This window comes from Otolemur garnettii, unplaced genomic scaffold (assembly GCF_000181295.1).
Source record: "Otolemur garnettii isolate 467f Iridium unplaced genomic scaffold, OtoGar3 scaffold00002, whole genome shotgun sequence".
Taxonomy (NCBI): domain Eukaryota; kingdom Metazoa; phylum Chordata; class Mammalia; order Primates; family Galagidae; genus Otolemur; species Otolemur garnettii.
In genome coordinates, this window is record NW_003852397.1 from 1044628 (window position 1) to 1056401 (window position 11774).

Here is an 11774-nt window from a genome sequence, read left to right on the forward strand (position 1 = left end):
AAAAAAAAAAAAAACATTTAGTGCAAGCCTCAATCAAAAAACAAAATTTGACCTAAATGGTTTTCTTTATATGGGTAAAGTACATGTGTACACAAGCCAGGTTTTCCATGTAGAATCTTCAACAAGATTATCCTTTCAGGGATTGAAATGTTTATGGTTTTGGCTCCTCAAAAGGCAGACCAAAGACAGCAGTATTAGCATCACCTGAGAGCTTATTAGAAATCCACAATCTCAAGCGCCACCCCAGGCTGGACCTTAAACATCTGCAGTTGAACGAGAATCACCAGTGATTTGAAAGCACTAAGAAGCACTGGTCTAGGCCTGGCACGGTGGCTCGCACCTGTAATCCTAGCACTCTGGGAGGCTGAGGCAGGTGGATTGCCTGAGCCCAGGAGTTCAAGACCCAACCTGAGCAAGAGTGAAATCTTGTCTCTACTAAAAATAGAAAAATTAATCAGACTCAATGGTGCACACCTATAGTCCCAGCTACTCAGGAGGCTGAAGCAAGAGGGTCACTTGAGCCCAAGAGTTTGAGGTTGCTGTGAGCTGTGATGCCCCAGCACTCTACCCAAGGTGACAGAGTGAGTCACCTTTTCTACCTCCCTATCCCAACTCAACCCAAAAGGGCAGCAGCTGCTGAAAGTAATGGGGAGGCTTCTCCACTTAAATCAGAAAAAAAAAATTATATTTATTACTGAGAGTGAAAGGGAAGGTGACATTTTTAAAGGTTAAATTAGGTAAATTAATTGAAAACAGAATGAATAAAAATCAATCCTCCTTGCTGAGAGTAAACAAGCACAGTTTTTCAGTTGTTTGATTTCTGTACATCCTTTCATAGCTCTCTCGAAGGTGGAAGATCCCCTCGTGACTGATGGAGACAGGGGCTTCGTTATTTTTCTTTAATCCCATGAGTGCCAAGGCCACACGGACCACTCATCAGCAGAGCTGCAATGGTAAGAACACACTCGAAGGTGTAAAAAGGTGCTAACCCAGGCTGACCGATGCACTGCAGCCAGAAGGACTTCAATATTGAGGACTTGGGACTCAGCAACAGCTTTCTCAAGCAAGAAAGGGTCATTTCTCAGCAACAATGAGAATGTTGTTATAAAATGGGGATTTAAAGATTTGTAGAATAGAATCAATTCTGAGTTTCACTTGTGGGCTTTGAACGTATAATTGTGTTTCATGTCTGGCTCCCTATTTTCTAGGTATGTGACTGTAGGTAAGCTCTCACCTCTCTAAATCTCTCTTTCCTATGGAAATAGGATACTAATGCTCACCACACTCGATTTGCCTGAAGAGAGATTGAATTAGGATATATGTAAAATATGTAAAACACTGTCCCCTGTGGTACCATGCAGCAGAAGATTAATAACTGTTCTTAATGGTCCCCTGTACCCCATGACATTGTGTCTAGGTGTGAAGATTTGATTATCACTAAACAATTTGAAAGAAAAGGTTTCGCTTGCAGATGCAGACTTCAGGGAAATTAATAACATCTGATTGATATTGCATATTGTTACAGGCCAGAGGTAGAGTTTGGCAATCAGTCCACAGAGCTTCCTCACTGTGACACCATCTTGGGGAGGAAGTGGTCCTGTAACATATATGGGTCACGTCACACTTGCCCAAATCCCTGATAGGCCCATCTGACCAAATTACATAAAACATTGCCCTTTTGTCCTAGAACCTAGAACCTTTGCTATAATAATTAGTTATCTTAAAAGTACACAATCTCATTTGAAGGTGAGGCAAATAGAAAACTCTGCTATTGCAATGTAAAATAACACTTTCCCTCTGTGAGTGTACCAGCAGTAACTGCAGTGTGCAATGGCCTGGGAAGTCACACCGTTGTCACAGGGTGTTCATGTTTGATACACTTGAGCTGTTAAATTTCCCATGTGAGGGGGCTAGAATGTGCAGATTTTATTCTTGTACTCATGACCAAAAAGAGTCAAATTTTCACTGGTATTAGAGACAAATATGTTCGCCTTTTTGTCTCAAATACCCACACACATACACATACACGCATAGACCTAGAACAATTAGATAGATACCCATATGCCAAAAAAAAAGAAGCTCAGCCCATACTGCACATTTTATATAAAACATTAATTTAGGCTATATCATAGATATAAAGTGTGAAACTGTAAAACATTTAGTAGAAAACACAAGAGAAAACCTTGTAACACTGAGTGAAGCAAAGATTTCTTAAATTTGACCCCACAAGCATGAACAGAAAACAGTATCAATAACTCGGACTTAAAATGTCTGAAAAAGACATTGTGACATTGTTGTGAATGGGGGGGAAGCCTTAAACAAAGAAAAGGTTGCAAATTACATGTCTGACAAAAGACTTGCATTCAGAACGTGTTCAACTTTCAAGACTCAAAAATAAATTTTAAAACTGAGGGCATCAAGAAGAAGCATCACTGAGCTCTGGCGAGAATGGAAAGGCTGCAAGCGCTTTGGAAAATAGTGTGGTTGTTTCTTGTAACGTCAGACGTACATTCGGAGACATTTTCCTAAGAGAAGCAGTAACTCCTACTTACACACCATGAGATTCCAGTTGTGTAACTGTCTAGAAAAGGCAAGACCAGTGGGATGAAAAACAGACAAATGGTTTTCAGGGTTTGTAGCCGAGAAGAGGAACTGGATAAAAAGAGGTAGCAGGAAACTGTTGTCTAATTTGATGGTAGTGGTAGAAAAATGACTTCATGCATTTACCAAAAGTCATAGATCCATGCATAGAACCACAAAGATTAGTTTTTACCATATGTAATTTAAAAATTGATTTTTAAAAACATGAGCACTGAAGAGGAAAAAACAAAATTGTTATTCTTACAAATGATGTTAAGTGCACATATCAAATACCCAAAAGAATCTCTAGGAAAATTAATTAAAATGTTAGACTTTAACAAATCAAATAGATCCACACACAAAAATTAATTGCATTTCCCTATATCAAGAGGTGTTACTGCTAGAAAATGTAAATTTAAAACAGACTTTTTTTTTTAAGATAGAATCTCACTGTTGCCCTGTGGTTGAGTGCCATGGTATCAGCATGGCTCACAGCAAACTCAAAGTCTTGGGCTCAAGTGGTCCTCTCGCCTCAGCCTCCCAAGTAGCTGGGACTACAGCCATGCACCACCATTCCCTGATAGTTTTTCTACTTTTAATAGAGACGGGGTCTTGCTGGTCCCATTGCTGGTCTCCAACTCCTGAGCTTAAGTAATCTACCCATCTCAGTCTCCCAGTGCTAGACTTACAGGTGTGAGCCACCATGCTTGGCCTTAAAACAGACTTGAGTAGAGAACATTAGTTTATGGACAGGCATTCAATATGGAAAACTGAAGATTATATAAATAAATGGAGAAAACTGATGCCGTGTGCCCAACACATGTGATGGTAAGTTGTATGTGTCACATTGGCTCAGTTATTCAATCAAACACCAATCTAGGTTTTCTATGAAGGTATTTTTGTAAAGTCCATGTTCACTGGACTTTAAATGAAGATTATCCTTCATAATCCAGTTAGAAGACATTATGAGGACAGCTGAGACTTCCCTGGGGATGAAATTTCATGGACATCTAACCAAGTCCCAAGAATCCCAGCCTGCCCTTCCTGCTGGCCTGCAATGTGGCTTTGGACTTGCCTAGCCAGCCCTACAGTCAGGTGAGCCAATTCCTTGCCCTGTATCCTCTTAGTAAATATCTTCTGCTGGTCTGTTGTTCTGATTGAACGCTGACTGGTACAACAAAGGCTGGATTTGATAAAGCATCAGTAGTCTTCAAAATATTTTTATGGTGAGTATAATTTAAATTAAACCTCATTTTTTCAAGTTTCTAAAAATTTTACAGAATAATAAAAGATCAAGAATTGCCAAGTGCATTAATGTACATAGTTACCATTCAATAAAAAAAAAAAAAAAAAAGAATTGCCAAGATGCACCTGAGGAATAAGCACAAAAGGGGAGCTTTGCCCTGCTAGATATCAACACTTAGCATCAAAACAGTTACAACCATGTGAAACTGGAGTAGAAAATTTCAAAAGAAAATCTGACCCAATGCAGTAGAATAGAGAACCCAGAAACAGACAGACACTTAAATGTTTTAAAAAAAATAAGTGATTTATGGCAGAAATCGTGCTGCAGAACACTTAGGAAAAAATTAAACTGCTACACAGAACGATGTCAGCGGATCTGAGAAATACGATATTGAGTGAAAGTAGCAAGTCACATACAGATTTATACAGGATTACATGGGCTACATATGATTTTTTAAAGCTCAAAACAGGAAAACTCTCTTGTATAGAGATGCATGCATATGTTGCAAAGCCATTTTTTTTTTGGCAGTTTTTGGCCAGGGCTGGGTTTGAACCTGCCACCTCCAGCATATGGGGCCAGTGCCCTGCTCCTTTGAGCCACAGGTACTGCCCTGCAAAGCCTTTTTCAAAGTGATGTATACGCAACTCAAGATGGAAGTTACCTCTAGGAGGGAAGTAAGGGGCTTAAGTGATTCTCTTGCGTCAGCCTCCCAAGTAGCTGAGACTATAGGAGCCCACCAGAACACCCGGCTATTTTTTGTTTGTTTGTTTGCAGTTGTCATTGTTGTTTGGCAGGCCCAGGCTGGATTCGAACCTGCTAGCTCTGGTATATGTGGCTGGCGCCTTAGCCGCTTGAGGTACAGGCACTGAGCCTATTTTAATTTCCCTGTGGCTCTTCATGGCCTCTCCTAGAGAGGGCAGACAGCACGCTCATCCTTTGTTCTCTTACAGAATAGACCCAAGGTCAAGCCTAAATGAGGGAGACAGACAACATGTGCCGAACCTTGGCCAGAATCACTGTGCCTTTGTTCATGAGTTTACAAAAACACCAGAACCTCCATATTTACCTCTAATCTCTAGACCTTCTAGAGCATCATAATTTCACAACTTTACTGGAAACTGCCTCTGTTCTTTGAGCTCCCAAATGCCTTTTGCTAAGCCCACGTCTATGTAGAGATTTTCAAATTTGCATAAAACATCCTCCCTTCTCCAACTGCACCCGCACACCAAAGTTGGATTTGATGCCTATTCAAAAAAAGTCATTCAAATGCATAGTATATAATGATACCTTAAAGACACAACTTTAAGTCTCAACACACCAACGGCAGTGAAAGAAAATTAAAACCATCCTTAAGGATGCTGGTGACAATCTTAAGTTGATGAAGAGGGCAAAGAACACATATCAGTAAAACATTCATGGGGAATGGTAAAAATAAGGCAAAAGACAGGAAGCAAAGTGGGTATGAAAAAATAAAAGGAAGAAAATACAGGTGGCGCCTGTGGCTCAAAAGGGTAGGGCGCCGGTCTCATATGCCGGAGGTGGGGGGTTCAAACCCAGCCCTGGCAAAAAACTACAAAAAGAAAAAGAAAGAAAGAAAATATTGGGCATAACAAGCATTATCCCAGCATGAAAAAGAGAATGTGAAGATACTCTAAGACTTAATGATTGGAAAGATGAGACTAATTCAGAGACACATAATATCAATGAACTAATTGTCTACAACATCTTAAATTTCAAAATCTTTTTCAGGTGTATTATTTCATATTTATAGATATTTGCACTATATCTTTCTGTTCTTATTTTACAGGTAGGAAACTTGAGCTATTGGAAATTTACCCAAGATCTGCCAGAGAACTAAAAGTATCAGGAGGAGAACCCCACTATTCAGCCTGATATTTCTTCCACTGCAGACTGTCAGCTCTTTGCTAAGAAGCTACCAAATTGAATAAAAATGATACCAAATCAATTAAGTCAAAAAATATTTAGTAATTTAATCAATAATTTTGCATGACCCCATTTCCCCTATTTCACGGGTTTTGATTTTTACTGAATCAAATGATGACAATTACTGCACCTGTAAGAAGTACAAAGCAGCTAGTGATTTGGTAAACTGACGTGAATTAAAGCAATAGAATAGCAATTTCTCAAGTTGTTCAGTAGTAAAAGATTCCAAAGTGATTGATCTACTTTAAAACAATATCCGTGGACAACTTAAAAATATGACTGCGCTGGTCCCTTAAAATTTTTAAATTATTTTAAAATTATTTCTGAAATAGTTACTCTGAGACCCTCCTTTCATAATGCTTACCTTCTATTTTTAATTCTTTTAATACAACCTACTCATTAATATCATAGGTAGCCTGTGGTATTGATTAAGGATACGATGTCTATGGTAGGAAGAGCAGTCCTCTCTTAACTCTCTCCCCAAGAATTAAGGTTGCTCGTCAGTCACTTTAAATGAACGATGGCTGAAGTTTTGTTTATTTTAATTCAACCAAGAAAAAAAAATTCTAAAATGAAAAAGAAACAAGGAAGGTCATTTTGGTCACCTAACAGATGGACAGGACAGACTCAAGAGGGAATGAGTCTTAGAATCATGTTTGACATTAATAAATGAATTATGTTTAACATAAATAAAAATCAAACCCACTCAAAAACGTTAAAAGGTGGCCCATTATATCGCTAAGGTTTAATTTGAATTGAAAAAAAAATAACATTAAAATTATAAGATACAATTATAATTACAAAATGTCACGTTGAGAAGTGACATTTAATTCTGCGTTTTCTTTTATACTTTCAGATTTTTCCACATTATCACAAGAACAACTCATTACCGTTTCAGCTGGAAGTAGGTGGCCATCGTACCAAAGGAAGTTGCTCAGGCCTCCTGTGCATAAATTGATCTCTCTGCATTAATGAATGATTCAAAGCTCCCCCTTTTTCAATGTGGGGTGGGGGAGCTTATTAATCATTTCCTAAAACATCACTGGACAGGCAAGCACATTGCCAGCTCTCCAAAAATGGTACAGCAAAATGTAACTTTGACACAATTATGGAATGAAGCCAGGGCCAGGAGCCATGCAAGAAAGAAGGAACCTTCGATAACTTTGTCAATCAGTAGGGTTAAAAGGTGAATGTGTATCAATAAAGAAAATCTAAAACTCATTGTTCTTTGCTCTGATGACAGCTTTCAGACTGCTTGATTAAGAATATCACTAATGACACAGGGAACTTTTCACCTCTGAGTAATCTCAGTGGATTTAATGCATAAACACCTATCCTCAGCAACTGCTTGCAAATTTCATCAGAATCTTTTTCCAAGGCTGGTAACCATCAAACTTCCCTTTTATTCAAAAATTATCACAGAAAGCTTAAAAAAAACAGGATCAAAGCTGTCTTTTCATTTCATACAAAGAAGCCCAGCAGGTGTTGGCAGAAAGAACACCAGCCTAGAATCAGGAGCTCTGACTTTCACACTGACTCTAGGACTAGCAAGGTGGATAACTTTCATCGGCTAACTTGTCTCTCTAAATCTCATATGGAAAACGAGAGGTTGACACATATTTATAGGTATTTCCGATCCTGAAATATTGAGGCCAGGTTTTCTTCGTCTTAACTTGAGCATTGCTTAAACGTCTATGTTTATTGACTGCACATTGCATTCGTCTCAGTGAAAATAAATAGGACGTTTTCGAGATGTTTCTATCAGGTTGAAACCAGCAGAAACACTTGGCACTCTGCCATGCTTCTCTGCTCCCTCGCCTTCTTACGTCCTTTTCCCACCTTGCCTCTCTTGCCACAGTGTTCTCTTGTCTCTACTCTCCAAATCTTGCTCGCTTTGCAAGCTCAAGTAAGTCACAGCCTCCAAAAAACCGCCTTCTAGCAATCCCATCTCTTAAATTCTCTTGCTCTCATAATCAATAGCACACAACTTTATTTTTCGTTAGGTAAAGCCCATGGCATCAGTCTTCAATGACTAGAGTGCAAACTCCTTCTTCAATCGGGACTGTGGAGAGTTTTCTGAATCCCATACAATACCTGGCAACGTACCAGTGGGCTAGCCTTCCATAAATGTGCTATTAACTAATGAGTTCATCTTATGGATGTCAGACACTATTACCATACATTTACCTCATAAAAATGTTACATCACTTAGCAATTCCAATTCACTTGACCCTTTTCCAACCTTAAACATCTATGGAATTTTTTTATAAACTTATCTTCTTTATGTGTATAACTTTAAAAGCATATGAAACAAGATGGAGCATGACATCCTAATAACTTTCTGACTAATGTCAAGAAAGATTTGGGGGGGGGGGCATTCCTTTCACGTCTGCTCTTAACGTAGGCTAGAAATATACTGACTTTTGTTTTCACAACAGCACACCAAGGATGACTATAATTTGTACTCAAATCCATAATTATTTGACTTATTAATCAGGTAAATCTAGGAACAGTCAAATGCATTTATACATCTCAACATACATTTTGGTCAACAAAGACACCCAATTTCTTTTTTTATAGTGCTTATTCCTAGCCAGGCAACCTCCATTTTTATTTTTACCTTTTATCCTTGAGTCTATTATGTTTTGCTTATTTTTTAAGCAAACCATTCAGTTTTTGCAAGAACATTTTTCCAAATATTGACATCAGTCATCAAACTGTTCTTTCTTTCTTAACAAATCTTGTCCTTACAAGCAATCTATCAGCACTTGATCATACTTCATAAATGAGGACTGATGTGATTAAAACCTGCAGCTGGCTTCTAGGTAATTTCTGTATGCGAATATCCAAGTCTCAACTCTGCCTGAGGGTGGAGATTTCTTTCAGGTCAAACTTCTTCTATATATAAGAATCTCATTATCATCAATTTTGTATTTTAGAACATTCTCTTCTAAAAAGCTTAACATCTTAATTTGTGATATATCTTCAAAATACTGCCAATTACTTTGCTAAACACCTTGTCTATATTTCTTGTTTTAATAGCATGTATTTTCTAAACAATTTTTTAAAAATAAGTTTGGTGAACTCAATATCATCAATCATACTAGTAACACCACGTTCTAGGCCAAAAAGTTACCTGGTTTGTTTCACTGTGTGTTGGTTTAACATTATATGTTCAGAAACTAAATTGTCTTTTCCCTCTTCCTTTCTCTGTGTTTTTTTTTCTTTCTTTTTGTTTTGTTTTGCTTTGTTTTGTTTAGAGACAGAGTCTCAGTCACCCTAGGTAGAGTGCCGTGGTGTCATAACTCACAGTAACCTCAGTCTCTCGGGCCCCAGAGAGCCTCTTGCCTCAGCCTCCTGAATAGATGGGACTACAGGCACCCACAACACCCAACTAGTTTTCCTTTTTTTTTTCTATTTTTAGCAGAAACAGGGTCTGGCTCTTGCTGGGGCTGGTCTCAAACTCCTGAGCTCAGGCAATCCACTCATCTCAGCCTCCCAGCATGCTAAGATTATATTTTTTTCATTTTTAATGATTACATATGAAATAGAAACTTGTTTTCAGAAAGGAGATGGGCTCAGTAGAGTCTCTTTGTATTACCACGATATGGTTCTCCAGTTAAAGCTGTACCCACTCTCACGTGGTCTGTACATTCGCTTTTCGTTTTCTATTCTCAGTTTTAGTTGCTACAATTTCCTTGTCAAACAGTTGGAAGTAATTCAGGTTGTATTCATAGTTTATGTTCACAAGTGATTCTTCAAATCCATTTGCATATCCAATAATGCAATACAACATCACACTTTTCCTGCAAGAAAGTTAAAGTCATTGACATATAATTTCTCTGCTTCAAGCAGAAGAAATTTTTCACTTATTTATTTTTTAAAAAAATCTTCATTTTACCTTTACTAGCTAAAAATCTGTGGAAAGATTTACCCTCCTGACAGTTAACAAGGCTGGGCACAAGTATAATTGTGGAAAAACAAATTATTTGACAAAAACTGCTTATGAAGGAGCTGGGATATTTTTCTATTTCATGTTTAACCATTGAACAAATGTCCTGTGAAATGTGAGCTGATGATTCCAAAGACTTTTCCTAATGTCTTAAAGGATTTAAAAATATTATCTGGTATCAATGTCTTACCACAATAATTAAGTAAATGAGGTGAAGGCTATATTAACTAGCTTGATGTGAGCACTCCAAATTGTATATAAAATCAGCACATTGTACCGCATAAAGGCATTAATGTATACATGATCTATGTGTTTATGACTTAATAAAAAATTATTATCTGTATGTTATTTAAATACAGTTCTCTTTCTGCTAATTCCTGTAGTTTAGATTTTACAGACTGAGGAACTCACTGATAATATCCTCATATGCGTTAACTCAGTCAAGACACTTAGCATTTAGAAAAAGCCGCAGCACAAGTGCAGCTATCTGCTTAGTGCTCGGATTATACACTTAAATATGAACCAACCACAGTCTTTCCCCTTGAAACAGTGTATCAAGTATACCAAGTTATTCCTCAGGCATTGCTTCCATGAGTGGCCCCCAGGTCTACCTCTTCAGAACAACTGTTGAAGTTCTCACCTATTCTACCTACATTGAAATTAGACCAATAGCTTATTTGGCTAATTCTGCAAAACATGCGTTTTAAAAGAAAAGAAATACACATAGAATTTGAAAAATAAGCAAGAACATCCCTTTCTCCCCTGTGTGCCTTTTAAAGAACCTTGAACTAGGCCATCTGTATGTACTGCACAGTGGAACGCGACAGGCAGCAGCGGAGCCTCCTCTCCACGGGTATGAAATGAGAAATGCAGAGAGCTATGGAACGCTGCATTTTCTCAGTGAACAGCATGCACATATTTAGCACGAGGGGTTTCACCGCTGAGACACACTGGGGAAATTCAAAGTGTTCAATGGCTTCACCCTCCCACCCCACGGCCCGGTGTCATCCACGCCGCTGCACTTAACTCGGCATGTTCCATAAAACAAGAGAAAGTACTTTTAAAAGCCAGTGGAATGATAATGATGGGGGCTGAACGGCTTCATTTTCAAACATGGGAAGAAGCAAACAAAAACACAAACTATCACTTTCAGATGTTTCTCTACACATTTTGCTCCCAGTCTCCAAAACTACACGAAAAGCTATGCAAATAATGTGAGGCGTTAAGATGTGTGCCTGCACGTTGTTCTTCTATGGCATCGAACGGTTCTGTTGGCGGTTATATTAAACATTCCCTTTTATTCCAGACTCTATTCCATTTTTATTTATCTATTTATTTTAGCAAGAGCAAGTTCAGGCCTCCAATCGCATCCTCAGCTTTTTGACTCTACAACGTTCATGAACAAAATGCAGACCAGGAGGCTTGGACTTGACATTCTGCGCCCGTGCGTCTGTGCCTCACGCTGGCTGTTACATTGCCATGCTCTGGAAGGATCTTACATCTACACGAGTCTCAGACTCTAAACAACAGGAGAGAAAACCCAAGAAGCAGAAAAGAGAACGACAATACAAGACACCTTAGAAGTCATTTTGCTCCGTCTTCACCATGGGAGTTAATTATAAAGAAACATTTTTCTAAAGGTGCCATCAGTAGTAGGTTTGCAACTATGCCAACAAATTACACAGTCGAATATTTTGTAAGCACTCTTTAGAAACAACATAGCAGCCATAATTACTAGCTCATCATTTGACACTTACAAGAATGTATTGCTGCTACAAGTAGCAAATGTTTTCAAAAATATTTCACATGGAAACAAGGCCATTCCACTACCACTATAAAAAAAAAAAAAACTAAAACACCTGGGTGCAGTGGCTCATGCCTGTAATCCCAGCACTTGGGAGACCCCGTCTCTATTAAAAAAAAAAAAAGAAAAGCCAGGTGTTGTGGTGGGCAGCTGTAGTCCCAGCTACTTGAGAGGCTGAGCCAAGTGAATTGCTTGAACCCTAGAGTTTGAGGTTGCTGTGAGCTAAGATGCCACAGCACTCTACCAAA